This window comes from Pelodiscus sinensis, chromosome 11 (genome assembly GCF_049634645.1).
Source record: "Pelodiscus sinensis isolate JC-2024 chromosome 11, ASM4963464v1, whole genome shotgun sequence".
NCBI classification, from domain to species: domain Eukaryota; kingdom Metazoa; phylum Chordata; order Testudines; family Trionychidae; genus Pelodiscus; species Pelodiscus sinensis.
In genome coordinates this window covers 42,748,175-42,762,184 of record NC_134721.1, presented here as the reverse complement: position 1 = coordinate 42,762,184, position 14,010 = coordinate 42,748,175, and the positions used below count along the sequence as shown (strand labels likewise).

The 14,010-nt window shown below is 45.7% G+C and overlaps 1 long non-coding RNA gene across 1 annotated transcript; it reads left to right on the top strand.

Annotated features, from left to right (window-relative positions):
• The first annotated feature begins 7,763 nt into the window (after positions 1-7,763).
• LOC112546516 (uncharacterized) lies at positions 7,764-10,544 on the top strand. Its single transcript, XR_003090220.2, has 3 exons — positions 7,764-7,902; positions 9,899-10,052; positions 10,436-10,544. It is a non-coding gene; the product is annotated as an uncharacterized LOC112546516 (long non-coding RNA).
• Positions 10,545-14,010: the final 3,466 nt, after the last annotated feature.

Genomic DNA, 14,010 nt, shown 5'->3' with positions numbered 1-14,010 from the left:
CACCCTCTCCACCCAACCCCTTCTTTTAGAGACCTCTATCCTGTCCCCTCTCCGTCTCCTCTTTTCTAAGCTGAACAGTCCCAGTCTCTGTAGCCTTTCTTCATCTGGGACCTGTTCCCAACCCCTGATCATGTTAGTTGCCCTCCCCTCTCCCAGCCTCTCTCTTCCCCTCTCCCACCTCCTTTTCCCAGTCCCCCCCAGTTTTGTTCAATAAAGACAGAGTCAATGTTGGAAGAAACGTTATCTTTATTTTGTACATCAATAAGAAGGGGGGCTAGGGAAGGGTAAGTGGAAGGAGGTGAGGGAGGAATGGGGTACGAGCCCCCGATGGGGAGGACTGGGCTGGCTCTGCGGGCTTCTGGGGGTGGAAGCTCTCCTGCAGCCCCCCAATTACTCCCTCTCCCCAGATGGCAGCCTGCGGCAAGTGCAGCCGGGCTGATGGCCGAGTGCTGTGATGTGCCCAGTGTGGGCACTCAGGGCACTCCAAGCCAGAACTTCTTTGCAAGCGGGGCACCCCTTAGAACTGTGTGTCCGGGGTGGGGGTCGGGACCTTTTAAGCGCAGCCCTCGGCTAGCCTGAGACAGCATCTCCATGCTCTAAGTCCTCCTTTTATGCCCTGCCGGCACTGCTTCCGGCCATCCTTAAGCCCTGTCCAGAGTCCACTCAATGTGGACTTACTAGTTCGAACTAGCAAAACGCTAGTTCGAACTAGTTTTTAGTTCTAGATGCGTTAGTTCGAACTAGCTTAGTTCGAATTAACTAATTCGAACTAAGTTAGTTCGAACTAGCGCTGTAGTGTAGACGTACCCTAAGTGACTACCTGAGTAGTCAAGTCACTACTCAACTACTTGCTCCCTCCCCCCCCCCATCTCTGTATCAGAGGCCTCAAAGGGGGGGAAGGACTAAGCAGGAGTCAGTGCAGCAGGGAGCTTGCTTAAAAGTTCAGTTTCCTCCAGCACCAGCTCTGCGGTGCAGGGAAAGGGGTAGGGGAGGCAGTGCCACAGTGGTCCCGGAGCTGGCACAAGCCAGGACTGATGAGTTCCAGTTCACGCCATCCCCAGGAGCTTATCAACTAATCGATTAGTCAATGGAAAGTCCATTGACTACTCGATTAGCTAATTAACCACTACTTAGCATCCCTATTCTACATGATTACTAGAGGTTTAAAAATGAGAGAGGAGATTGAATGGAAGGAAGCATTTGCATTGAAACAGAGAAAGATCACAGTACAGATCTCAGGCTTGAGGTAAACTACATAAATCTTCATCCAGGTCAGAAATGTGCAAGGTTGACAAAGGATTACTTAAAAAAAAAAAAAAAAAAGGGAAAGTATGCTTTACCTGATCATATATCTATCTTTCTTTAAAAGAGAGACCAGCCAAGTAGCTCTAGGACAATGGGACTTATCTAATAACTGAACAAATGCACTGTCCATGTGTTATCAGCCGCTCTAAATATTAAGCTTGATTATTAAGTAAAGAAAGAAATTTACTCAAAGAACTCATTCATATCCATAAAGGTATAGCTTCACATTAGAATTCTCCAGAAATAGGCAGAATACATTTTGTACCTGCCTTTGGGATGATTTAAATTACTTCTAAATTCAGGAACTCCTCTGAGATGAGGCTAATATCCTAACCAAAGTTGTCCTGGTTCATTACTGAAGCAATAAATTTTGGATTAAAAAAAAAAATCTGAGCCACCTTCCAACACATTTCATTCTTATTTCAATCTTTTAAGAAGTTTTTCTTCCCAATCTACCCACCCTTTTTCACTTTTAAATAATATTCAGTTTCAGAAAGCTTCATTTTAGCAGGTGTTCTAGTAGCTAAGCAATAAAAATGTCTCCTGAGAACAGTTTTCCAAGCTTCTCAAATCGTTAAGCAAGGAAATTTCTGGAGAGCAATTATAGTACAAATAACCATCCCATTTAATTGCAAGGACCTAAATAAAACTGATGAAACAAAAAATGAGGGAGCATAATCTGTTAATGAATAAAGTGACCAGAAACGGTTGTGTAACAAAACACAACACATTGGAATTCAGTACAAGTCAATTCTATAAGGAAGCCAGGTAACACCCACTTTTTGGATTCTTTATGCTTCATGCAGTTCATGATTAGCAGTTACTTTATGGAGTTCAATTGTATGGCCCAAGGTAACAATGAAAAATAAAACCCCATCCACTTGACAGATATTACTAACAATGTTGAGTTTTGCTTCATGCCAGCCTTAGAAGGGGGAGGGGAGCAGGGCAGAGGTATATATCTATACCATTCTTGAATTCCACCTCTCCTTTGATTAGCTAGAGGATACATTGTCTTATGGTGATTCTTACAGCTATTTCAGGGCTACTTTTCATGCCTGACCAGCTATAGCACCAATGGGCCATTCTGGGGCCCAAGGATTGCTAGACTGTAATAGCATTCCCATCTTGCTTATCTCTTCCCCTATAAAATAGGTTGTGGTATGGGGAATGCCACTTATGCTGCCTGGGGATTCTCTCACGCCAGAGGAATCCACAGTTGGATGGCTAAGTTGGCTTTATGGCCAGGCCATTTATGCAACTGGAACATGTAAAGAGCAATGATCTGAAAACATGAGGTATCATAAAAACACCTAGGCTATGTCTACACTACAGGGTTTTTGCGCAAAAACCCGCAGAGCATCCAAACCTCAAGTATGTTTCTGCACAATAAAATCTACCATCAATCAGAACAGAGGGCTTTCTGTGGTGTAGGTATATCTCCTTCTACAAGGCATAACTCCTTTTTGTGCAAGAGTTCTTGAGCAAAAAGGTGCATGTGGACGCTCAACAGGGGTTTCTTGCACAAAAAGAGCCTATCACAAAAAGCACAGATGCACTGATGGCCATTTTGTGAATGGCAATCAGAACTTTCTTGCACAAGAGTGTCCATGCAGTATGGACGCTCTCTTGCGCAAAAGCACATCACTTTTGCAATGTGCTTTAGAGGTGCGGACGCACTTTTGCTCAAGATGATTTTGCAGAAGATCTCTTCCGCAAAAAGCTTCTTGCACAAAAACCCTGCAATGTAGACAGAGCCCTAGGGGAATACAAACAGAATAATAATATAATAATAATAAAAAACTACCTGGAGTTACCCGGCGTTGCTCGGGAAAGTGGAGGAACTGAGACCAACTGGAGTTACCCAGTGTTGAGCGGTCTGGCTCCCCACTGGCCGATACGCTTCCCCCTCCCTGCCAGCCCTACTTCCTGCTGGCCGGTTCTCCTCCTCCTGATCTCCCCTGGCCAGCCCCAATCCTGTCGGCCACTCCCCACCCTGATCTCCCCCGCACAGCTCTGCTTTGCACCGACCGCCAACCCCCCCCCCCCATCTCCCCTGGCCAGCCCTGCTGCCAGACCCCTCCCCCCGACTAGCTCTGCTTCCTGCCAGCCACCCCTCCCCCCGACTAGCTCTGCTTCCCGCCAGCCACCCCTCCCCCGGCCAGCCCCACTGCCCCCGACTTCCCCCCCCTGCCAGCTCTGCTTCCCACCAGCCGCCCCTCCCCCGATCTCCCCCAGCCAGCCCCAGTGCCCCCAACCAGCTCTGCTTCCTGGTCCTCCCCCTTCCTCCCAGCCAGCCCCACTCCCCTCCTGGCCAGTTCCTCCCCCATCATCCCCGATCAAGTGTTGTTTTTTTTAAGACTACCTGGTAACTGTAGCCGCGGGGAGGCAGGACGGGTGCCCAAGCCGTTGTGCACGTGGGGTGGGTGAGTCCCGGACAGTGCTAGGGGACACAGGTGGTGGGCATGTGACCTAGAGTGGGCAGGGCTGCCCCTGCAGCACAGTGTGGCAGGTTATTTTTTATTTTTACAGGTTGAGATCGGGCCCGATCGGGTCCAAAAAATACCTTAAAACCTTCTCCTGGAGGAAAGGTTATCCCATGCAAAGTTTGGTTGCGGTAGCTCATATAGTGTCCAAATTATTAGTGCACAAACATACAAACATTCTCCTTTATATATTAGACTAGAAGTCACGGTTGTCCCTATCTGCATTCCACATATAAATGCACCATGCACCAGAGTCTAGAATTTCCTACAAGCAATATGGCCTACACATGCCCAGTAGCACTTCTTGTGCTCCTAACAGAGGGCATATAGTGCAGTACAAACCAATACCTCACCAGTTTCCCTGTAATGAATCCACAGCAGGGAGGACAGAGGGTGTGTAGTGAAATACAGAGACACCAGACATCCCAAAGACATCTCCATTTAAAGGTATGTAATCTCAATTTCTTCTTTGAATGACAGTCTTTGTAAGTATTCCACATGATTAACAAGCAATAGTCAAACAGAGGGTGTGAGAGAAAGGATGCAGAACTGATAGCTCTGTGTAGTACTGCTGTCCCCACAGCTGTATCAACTGTTGCTGACAAGACCAGGGCATACCATCTCCAAAGTAGCTGCCCTACCTATCTTTAGGACAAGTACAGGTACATCTCCCAGAAATGCATCTGAAGTAGCTTGACCCTGGTGGAAGCTGGAAAGGATGGGAAATAGAGTCCAGATAGCTAGTAACAAAAGGCAATACAATCTGAAATCCATTTCAGAAGTCTCCGCTTTGATATATCCTCTTGATTGACATACTATGGAGACAAATAGTTTAGGTATCTTTCTAACATACTTTGAAGATAAAAGGCCAATGCCCGCTGGATATCCAGAGATTAGGGATGTTAGATACCAGGTAACAGAATAGTCAACTATCCAAATGAATTCTTAGCAGTTAGTTGACCATTCTATAGTCCCCGCAGGCAGGGCCAGCAGCCTCTGCACACCAGCCCCATTCCTAGAGAGCCTCCTGCCACCCTGTGCTGCTGCCTCTATCAGAGGAATCAATGCGGGATACAATGTGAGGGGAGTTTAAAAACAGCTCCCCTCGCGGACCAGCTGCCTTCTGCCCAAAGCTGCTGCCTCTGACACAAAGGCCGCAGCATGTGGTGGCAGCAGCCCCCGTCCGTGGGGGGTCTGAGCACCCTGTGGACAGAAGCTGCTTGGAAGGGGAGGCTGCCATGAAGCAGCCTCTGTCCACAGTAGAGGCAGCAGTATGTGTGGTGGGGGGCAGCACTGTGGAGTCGGTGGTGGGGGGGGGGGCGGGCAGAACCAGCTTTTAAACCAGCTTCCCCCAGCCCTGCTCCTGCTCCCCCCCCTTAGGTTTATCAGTTAATCATCTAGACCATTACTCATTGACATCCCTACCAGAGATGTGGTCTTCTCTCTACTTCTATACATGTGCTTTAGGGGAAAAAATAAGTAAGATGACGTGACTCGACTGAAACTTGGAAACTATCTTGGGTCTAAATCTGGGGATGGGGTATAGGAAGCCCTTTTGTCTATAGAAGGTATTAGCTGGACTTACCCAGCGTTGCCTGGGAAACCAGAGGAACAAAATTTAGAAAAACAGAAGCTGGTCCTGACAGCCTCCAGCCATACCGCAGCTGCCAATATCTGACATCTGGCCATTATGGCAGACCCCCATGCTTTTCTACTGCTGCATAAAGCAAAATCTCTTACTCAAAAAAGAGGCGTTGAGAATCAGAGCTATTTGACTTGGCAAACTTAGATACAAAACTCACAATAGAAACTATGTCTCTGTTTTCTTCCCATATCATGAGTCCTGGAGCCATTAAAAGCACAGTGGAAGGGAGAGCCCCCAAATCACCATGGCTTGTTTCCCTACCATTGCTGAAAGCCCCTCTTCAAGAGTGCAATGTTTTGCTTCCTATCAGATGGTATTTTTGCTAGTTATCCTTGCAGAGGCTAATTTTTTTTTGGTAGGGAAGTAGGGGATAGGCATGCTGGGTCTGAAAATTTTTATCCAAGAGCTGAGTATAGGGATGTCTCAATCAATGGGGCTGGCCCTGCTGAATCTGAGGGTACGTCTACACTTGCTCCCTAGTTCGAGCTAGGGATGCAAATGTAGGCGACCAAAATTGCTAATGAAGCGGGGATTTAAATATCCCGCGCTTCATTAGCATGATCTCGCCAGCGCGTGATTCTGCTTCAAATTAATGTTACTCCAAAACCAAGGGGTTTGGTTCGAGGTAATGCATCCCAGTGCACACTTTCACTTTCGAAACAGCTGTTGAGTGGAATAATGCACCAGCGAGATCATGCTAATGAAGCACAGGATATTTAAAATCCCCACTTCATTAGCAACTTCGGTCACCTACTTTTGCATCCCTAGCTCGAACCAGGGAGCAAGTGTAGACGTACTTTGAGAGATTTCAAGGTGACACCTCAAACTCTTTTCCCATCTTTTTTGATGAAACTATGAGTCAACTACCTGAGCCTGCCTGGCACCTCTATAGTCCCTCCTCCACCACCACCCCCTTGACCAGCTGCCCTTCCCATGGACTGCATCTCTCACACTGCCTCCCACCCCCCAGGATTGTCCAGTATCAAACCCAGGACCAGAGCCCAGATTTGAGAGATTCCCCCCCCCCTCCCCCCCGCTGCTTTGGATTAATTTCTTACCCACGCAGCATCATCCAGTGCTGCCCCTTGGGCCAGTGCCTCAAAGGAGACCCCCCCCCCGCCATGGGCTTCGTTTCTCACTCCCTGCAGGATTGTCCAGCCCCACTTCCTTTACCCTCCTACAATCCTGCCCTCCCCCCACTCGCTCCCAATGGTCCAGCCCCCCCAGACCAGCCTGTCCCCCAATGATCCAGCCTCCCAATCCTGCCCTACCACCCACTTGCCCCCAACAGTCCAGCTCCCGCCATTCATTCCCTCCCCCGCCCTCACCTCTGGGTCCCTGATGCGCCTCCTTCTGGACATTTTTTCAAAGTGGCAGCTAAGTGGTAACAGCAACCCCGCCCCCTCCGTCTAGAGTAAGCCCTGGCAGTAACCTGCCTGCACATTGGTTGGCCGCCAGGTCCCGAGCCGATCGCAGTATTGAAAAGGGGCCTCCATATGCTTCCAGCAATGGCGGGGAAGCCACTTCTCCCTGCACTGCCACACTCCATGCAGCCCCGGGGAGAGGCATCGGTCTCTCGTCAATTCCCTCCACAGTCTCTTAAAAGAGGAAGATTGGAAGGACAAGCAGAACTGCACTGGGAATGGACAAAAGCACCTGGATTGAAACTCCAAGGAATGTCTCAGATACAAGGAAGACAGAAGGAAACTTCCCCACAAAATAATAGCACTTCATCCAACTGTCAGGGTAATCTTCCTCCACTTGTATATTTAGAGTATACTGGATTTGGAAGGTGTTAGTGCAGTTATATTCCAAACTCTGGAGAATGCTGGGTACATGAATGCAAAGCGGGCATCTAACTTCTTGAATGGATCTGAAAGTTCTCTACCTCTGAAAGCTGCTGGGCAGGTGTGATGGACTCCACCCCTCCCCCCCCCACACACACGCTTTATGAAATGGATTTATGGACACAAATATGCATAATTTAAACATGCTTGGGACAAATTGCCTTATGTAACCTATCAATCTTAATGTCTGACTTTGCTGGATCTGTATATCTTATTTTGGTGTATTCTCGTGTGTAAAGTTAGCTATATGGCGTATGGAATGCTTTATGGTTTTAAATGTCCAAATGAAATCAACAAGGATGTTTCTAGTGCAGTGACACCTCGATGTCTAGGTAATCACCTGTTAACAGTCTCTTTTGTCCTTTGAGTCCAAGCAGTGGCTGCTCTTACGAAGTCACATGACTACCCCAACTGGTAGGGTCTGACCAAGTAATGTTCCATGTAAGAATGGAATATCAAAACAGAATTCCTTCCCAGGGTGGAATCTATAAAACAAAGGGAGGCTAACAGTTTCTTTTTCTTAGGAGTGCCATGCCAGCCAAAGACAATTAGCCAAAGATCCCAGGGAGAGGGGACTTCCCTCATTTGAAGGCTTAGCTGGAATAAGAACAGTTTTAGGGTAAGTTTGTAATAGGTTGATAAGTAATCTACTTTGCTCTGCCTGTTCTCACAACTACTTAAATCCTACTGCTTGTATTTAATCACCACTTATTTACTATCAAGCCCAGTGTAAATAATTGTTACTGGGGAGAGCAATCAGTGTGTACAGTCTTTCCCTGTTAAAGGGGGCTTCCCTAAATAATTCATTTGGAGTTTTGACCCCATTTAGGGAGTGGTATCCTAGGAAGCTGGGCCCAAAATGGTATTTTCCTCAGACCTGAAGAGTTTCATTATCTGTAACTCTGCTTTCATTGATCTGAGCTCTGCTCCTTGGCCGGGGGAGACCAGATGAGCTGGCCCAGCAGGACAGGATAGCGAGAAGCCCCCAGAGAGCAATGAGACGAGTGTCAGTGGCCTCCTCACCCCATCACAGCAGGTTTGGAAATAACATTAAGATTTTCCAAGTCAGAACGTATCTGCTGGAAAGGGGCATAACACATCACTTAAGATAGGAATGTGTCCACATGTGTGCAAGGCTCTTGGATCATTAGCAAGATGTGCATGTACAGACCATGGAGTAGAGTAGACTAGGATTTTACATAACGAGGTTGCTCAGGATTCAGGATGCTATTTCTTGCAGAAAATTGTTACACCAAATGCCTAGTTACCTTCAGGGAGGTCAGTACATAAGTGGCTGTTACACTTCCATCTATTTTCCAGGTCCTCAATCTTGTCCCTCAAGACCAGTACCTTTTACATTATAAATCTTTTGTATGAGGATGACTATATCGTCTAAAGAAGCCACGTTGGCTTCCAGTTGCTTGAGTCTTTAACTTCCAAATTGCTTGCTTAACTGTCCACAGCTATGGATACATTTAGATTTTAGTAGCAATGTTCTCAGAACAATCAAGCCAGTCAGCCACTAGGCATTAGCATTAAAACAGGATAATAAAACATGCCTGGGATACTGCACAGCTCTCATGATACTAGACATTTTTCAGTTCTTACCCCCCTTTCACCATGATATCCCACTCCTTTTAACTTCTCTTAACAATCCAATGGATAAGACAGTTTCATTATTAATACTGCATTTCATTCACAGAAAGGGCTTTTCTTTCTAATGAAAATAATATATTTTGTCATCTTATTTTAATAGCTGGGATTGACCAGTTGAAATGTTTCAATACATTTGCTCCTTTGGCTAACCACTGTCCCCCAGGACCTTTTGCTTAAAACCACTTCTTTCTATCAGGTTTCTCCACTGAGCTCCTTTCCTGAGGATTCCAACAGCTTCTTCCAGGAATCTCTCAGATTCTTACAATCCTTCCCTCAGAGCCTTGCTACAGGAGCCAGACCTGTTCAATATAAATCTCTCTAGCCTGCCTTTCACCAACCCTCTGTGAAGAGGTCACTTTCCTACCTCTTTTCTGGAGCTCCTTCCTCTGACTGGGCTTTTCTCTTTCTACAAGTATTTTCCCCTATTTCTTGATATAGGCCACTCTTTCCCTTTCACAGATGGAATCACTAATGGTAATAAAATTACCAGAGCAGGACCAGCTGGGGGTTAACTGATAGGTCTTGGACAAGCTTGAGCCTGATTTCACCTTGACAGGCTTGATGCCCTAGGATGGTTCCTCTTCAAACATCTTAAACAAGGAGCTTGCTCTGCAAACTAGAGTAAGAAAGGTGAAGAGGGAAAGAACAAAGATTTAGCAGAAAGAGGAGTTTTGTTCTCATCAGAGAAAAAAACTGGGTTTTTTTTGAAGGCGTTAGATCCCCTAAGTGCATAATTATATTCCTTTCTCTATTCGGACACTGTTCTGGTTTTTAAGCACGGTCTGAAAGAGCAGTAATGAATGAATAGGGGTTGGTGGGTAGGGGAAGTATCTGTGAAGACAATGGCAGCAAGTTCATAGAAATGTTGGCAAAAGGGGGGAACCTAAAATGAATGGGGAGCAGTTTGTGTGTGTGTGGAGGGGGGGGAAGGGTGATGGCACAATCCTTCTTTCTCCCAGATACAAAGTACAGAGTGGCATTCTGCACAAGATGGTGTCTGGAAAACCAGGGTACAGGCTTTACTTGATGGAATTGCAATAGTCAAAGTGAAAGGAGATAAAGGCATGGAAAAGAAGATGCAAAGATGAAACAAACATATTACTGAGATTGCAGGTATGAGAGTGGCAGAAAAGTAGAAAGGGTGGTTTACAGTTTGAAAATGAGCCTCTCAATTCAAGAATTAATTTTCCCCCCACTGGATGCAGAATAATTTCCTGGGGCTGTATGTATGCATGAATCCTGTGTGTATGTATGTGAGAGATGCAATTTGGGGTGGATTAACACCACCTTCTCACCCCTTTACAGATGTTTAAAAACAACTTCAAAAGTATACCTGCAAGGCTTCTAACTCTTTATCCCACCATATGCCCCTCTTCTCAAAGCATCACAGTTTGAATTTGGTCATATATTGGCCAAAAAAATCCCAATTTCATTGAAATTAGAACAGGAAATTAGATCAAACTGAGTATGTAGTGCCTTACTTTTCTTGATTTCAGGCAAATCAAGAGCTGGACAGCTTCCAAACCCTGGACAATGAAGAGTTAAGACACACAGACCCAAGACTACATGCTGTGTTTTCTCAGGAGACCTCAGGAGACCGGGGAGTAGAACAATGGCTTACAATTAAAATTAGTTTTGAAGTGGTGTATTTTAAATAAGGTTCATTACTATGTCCATTTGATCAAAGACAAGAAGGTAGTCAGACGTAATACAGGGGGTGGGGAGGAATTACTGTGTCTCTGTGTAAGAGTGCACACATGAGAGGAAGAGAGAGCAGTTGCAGAGACACACAGGGGAAGTGACAACCCATAAACAATCATTATTAAAAGAAACGGGTGGGGAATTGTGCACACAGTTCTTATTGAGTTCTGCCTAAAAGGTTTTTTTTGTTTGTTTCTTTTAAAAATTTATGGGTTTTTTTTGCAGCCCATCTTTTGGCCATTCACTTCTTTCTCTTCCTAACTATGTCACTTCATCCATATGCCTGATGAACATGCAAATGAATCAGCTTTACAACAGTCTGTCCTCTTTAAAAACAGGCGATAAATCTGGACCCCAAGGAGGAAGTTCCAAAGAAGCTATTATACCAAATGGAGGGAGTGTAAGAGAGCAAGGATAGAGTTCATAGAGATGAGATCAAAGTAACATAGCTAATAATGTGAGCACTTTATGGTATGTGCAAATGTTGTGATGGCTATTTTGTTTAACTGAGCTACAAACTGCAAGAGGTTTCTGTGAAACGTGAGAAGCCACAGAATAAAGAGCACCATTCATGCCTTGTTTTGCAAACCTCTTCCATGGCAGAGTAACCTAAATTAAGGTTGTATTCCTTTTGGTATATATGGTCATGCCAATTCTCTTCCAGAATATGATCTGAAGAAATGGGTCTGGCCCACAAAAGCTCATCACCTATTAAACCATCTTGTTAGTCTTTAAAGTGCTACATAGTTTTTCCTTTTGTTTTAGTAAGATCAGACTAACATGGCTACCTCTCTATTACTAAATTAAGGTAAACACTTAAAAAAAATCACTGAACTTTCACAAGAGCGACAAAAAGTTGCAACATTTCAGTACCAATACAAAAATCTTTAGTGGGTGTAGCATCCACACACTAAAAGCCGTTTTATTTATTCATGTCAATCTTTACTTGCTTCTTACTGATTAATAACATGAGCTTTCGTGGGCACAGCCCACTTCCAGTCATCTGAAGAAGAGGGCTGTGCCCATGAAAGCTACCATCGTTTTGTTAGTCTATAAAGTGCTACCAGACCATTTGTTGTTGTTTTTTCTGTAACAGACTAACTCGGCTATCCCCTGAAGTTCTTATTGATAGAGACTCTTACTCTTTTTTAATGCTGTAACAAGTGCAATGATTCTAAAGGACCAGCAGGTGGCTCCACATCCACAAAAAAACTTTGAAATGAGACACCTTTGTTTTCCAAGGCTTTGTCTAAGCTACCTCCTTAGCCATGTAGGGTGGTTTGGGGGGAGGGTTTCAACATAATTATTCCATTTGGTGACAAAACACCTGCACATTTCAATGAGGGGGACATTAACCACATGCTCAAACCCTACTGAAATCTTTAATGTATCCAAGGATTTGGTGTGGCTTAGTGACATAGCTAAAACAAAGCTTGTCTATATTGTAAATGGAACCAGGCTGTAACACAGCCATGTTGTAGCCTGTTTCTCCCTTATGGTTGAAGTTGTAGCAAAGTTGGGTTTAAAAGCTGGACACAAATTGCATGGCATTTACCTCACATGTTCCTCTCTCCCTCATTAGAAGTGCCAACTTCTACTGTCCAGGGACCGGAATTTGAGTACCTAGGGACCTGACTCACCACTTTGTCACTCTTATTTTACAGTGGTGTAACTCTTGATTTCAAGGGAATCACACTGCTGTAAACCTGGAGTAATGGCGCGATGAATCAATGGCCCTTTGGAGTTGTCCACCAGAAAAAGAACGGTTACTTACCTGTAACTGTTGTTCTTCGAGATGTGTTGCTCATGTCCATTTGAATGAGGTGTGCCCATGCACGGTTCTCAAAGTGTTTTCCATAGCGGTATCCATGGTGCCGGCAAGTCGACCCCTGGAATGGCACCGCTATAGCAGAGCATAAGAACCCCTGCCGGCGCTCCCCTTCCTCAGTTCCTTCTTGCCGGCAACTCTGACAAAGGGGAGGTAGGGAGGAAATCAAATGGACATGAGCAACCCATCTCGAACAACAACAGTTACAGGTAAGTAACCATTCTTTTCTTCTTCGAGTGGTTGCTCATGTCCATTTGAATGAAGTGGCTCCCAAGCTGAAAACCCCTATGAAGGTGGGGTCGGAGACAAACTCCTAACCAGATGCAACACAAGAGTATAAACAACAACCAGAAATTTATTCAACCTAAAAATGCAGCCTAATAATAAAGGAACGTATGTGAGGTATTAACAATAACCATACAAAATATTAACCTCTTTAACTCCCCTTTTTTTTTCTTTAACAGGACCGAGCTGAGAACAGCAGAACCCAAGGCAGCATCATCCCTGGCCTGTTGGGTAAGCGCATAATGCGCTGTAAACGTGTGGACAGAGGACCTCGTGGCAGCTCTACAAATCTCAAGAATCAGAACCTGCGCTCCAAAAGTTGTGGAGGACACATGCGCTCTGGTGGAGTGTGCCTTAACTTGGGACAGCTCCCTATGCGCTAAAATGTAACACTCCCTGATACACGAAGAGATCCAGGCAGACAACCTTTGGGCTGAAACAGGCAAGCCTTTACTTCTTTCCGTAAAAGCACTAAACAGCTGAGATGACTTACGAAAGTGTCTTGTTCTGTCTATGTAAAAAGCCAACGTGCGTTTAGCATCGAGGGAATGTAACACTTGCTCCTTAGGGGAGCAGTGTGGCTTAGGAAAGAAAACGGGCAAATACATATCCTGAGACACAAAAAACTGAGACTACCTTAGGTAGGAAGGCTGGGTGGGGGCACTGCCTGACCCTATCCACCGAAAACACTAAATACGGCGGCTGCACCGTTAGGATACGAAGCTCAGACACACGTCGTGCCGAGGTAATGGCTACAATGAACGCCACCTTAAGGGACAAGTACTTTAGGGAACATGTGGCCAATAGCTCAAAGGAGGGGAGGGGGACATGAGCCTTCTAAGTACCAAATTCAGATCTCACTGGGGTACAGGTGCCCTCACATGAGGGATTTGCCCCCAATACCCTTGTGGAAGGCTGACAGGGAAGCTAAGTGCACTTTAATGGAAGAGGTAGACAGGCCCTTCCACCGCAACTCAAATAGGTAGTCCAGAACCACCGGGACGGGGGCCAAAGATGGATCTAAGCCCTTTCTGGACACCCATAAGGAGAACCTCTTCCACTTAGCGGCGTAGGACTTCCTGGTAGATGGCTTTCTGCTACCTAGCAGAACCATCTGTACCTCCTCAGAACAAGCCTTCTCTGACTGTGTTAGCCACAGATAAGCCAAACTGTCAGATGGAGGGACCTAAGGTGCAGGTGGATGAGGAGACCCCCTTCCCAGGGTTACATGACAAGATCCGGGACCATGGGTAGGAG